This window comes from Nematolebias whitei, chromosome 22 (genome assembly GCF_014905685.2).
Source record: "Nematolebias whitei isolate Nwh7 chromosome 22, NemWhi1, whole genome shotgun sequence".
Lineage (NCBI taxonomy): Eukaryota > Metazoa > Chordata > Actinopteri > Cyprinodontiformes > Rivulidae > Nematolebias > Nematolebias whitei.
Window position 1 is genome coordinate 1,217,733 of NC_056519.1, and position 1,194 is coordinate 1,218,926.

Here is a 1,194-nt window from a genome sequence, read left to right on the forward strand (position 1 = left end):
GAGGACAGAGACGCAGCAGATTGGACGGAGACCGTGAGGACAGAGACGCAGCAGATTGGACAGAGACCGTGAGGACAGAGACACAGCAGATTGGACAGAGACCGATGAGGACAGAGATGCAGCAGATTGGACAGACACCAATGAGGACAGAGACAGCAGATTGGACAGAGACCGATGAGGACAGAGACGCAGCAGATTGGACAGAGACCAATGAGGACAGAGACACAGCAGATTGGACAGAGATCGTGAGGACAGAGATGCAGCAGATTGGACAGAGACCAATGAGGACAGAGACACAGCAGATTGGACAGAGACCAATGAGGACAGAGACACAGCAGATTGGACAAAGATCGTGAGGACAGAGACGCAGCAGATTGGACAGAGACCAATGAGGACAGAGACACAGCAGATTGGACGGAGATCGTGAGGACAGAGACGCTGCAGATTGGACAGAGATCTTGAGGACAGAGACGCAGCAGATTGGACAGAGATCGTGAGGACAGAGACACAGCAGATTGGACAAAGACCGATGAGGACAGAGACACAGCAGATTGGACAGAGATCGTGAGGACAGAGACGCAGCAGATTGGACAGAGACCAATGAGGACAGAGACGCAGCAGATTGGACAGAGACCAATGAGGACAGAGACACAGCAGATTGGACAAAGATCGTGAGGACAGAGACGCAGCAGATTGGACGGAGCAGTAAACCATCAGTGAATACAATCTTTTGACTTTAGAACATGCAGAAGTTCTTCGGTGTGACAGATCATCAATTCATAAATGATTCCCCATCAGACGGACGTTAGCGTTACATCAGCAGTCTTTGTGCTCTTCTAAGATCTAAGATCTGAACTAAACATGAACTTCTCCCAGAATAAATAAAACTATTTGTGCTTTAAACACCAAATTTAAACATGCAGAGTGAAGAAACTGATGCTAAGACCGTTAGCCTTTAGCTGTTAGCTGAGCAGCTACGGTCGTAATGTCTCCCTGGACGATGGAATAAAACTCCTCCCAAAACAAAAAAAGGTCCAGGATGTAGTCAGTACCAGTGTTTACAGACGGTCCTGATCCTCCATGACAAGACGTTTAGGTAACCATCATAAAGCCCAATTGATCCGATCAGCCGGCGCCACACGGTCAACAGTTGGTTATCCTCCAGAGCAGCTGGACTACAGGAAGGAGGAAGGT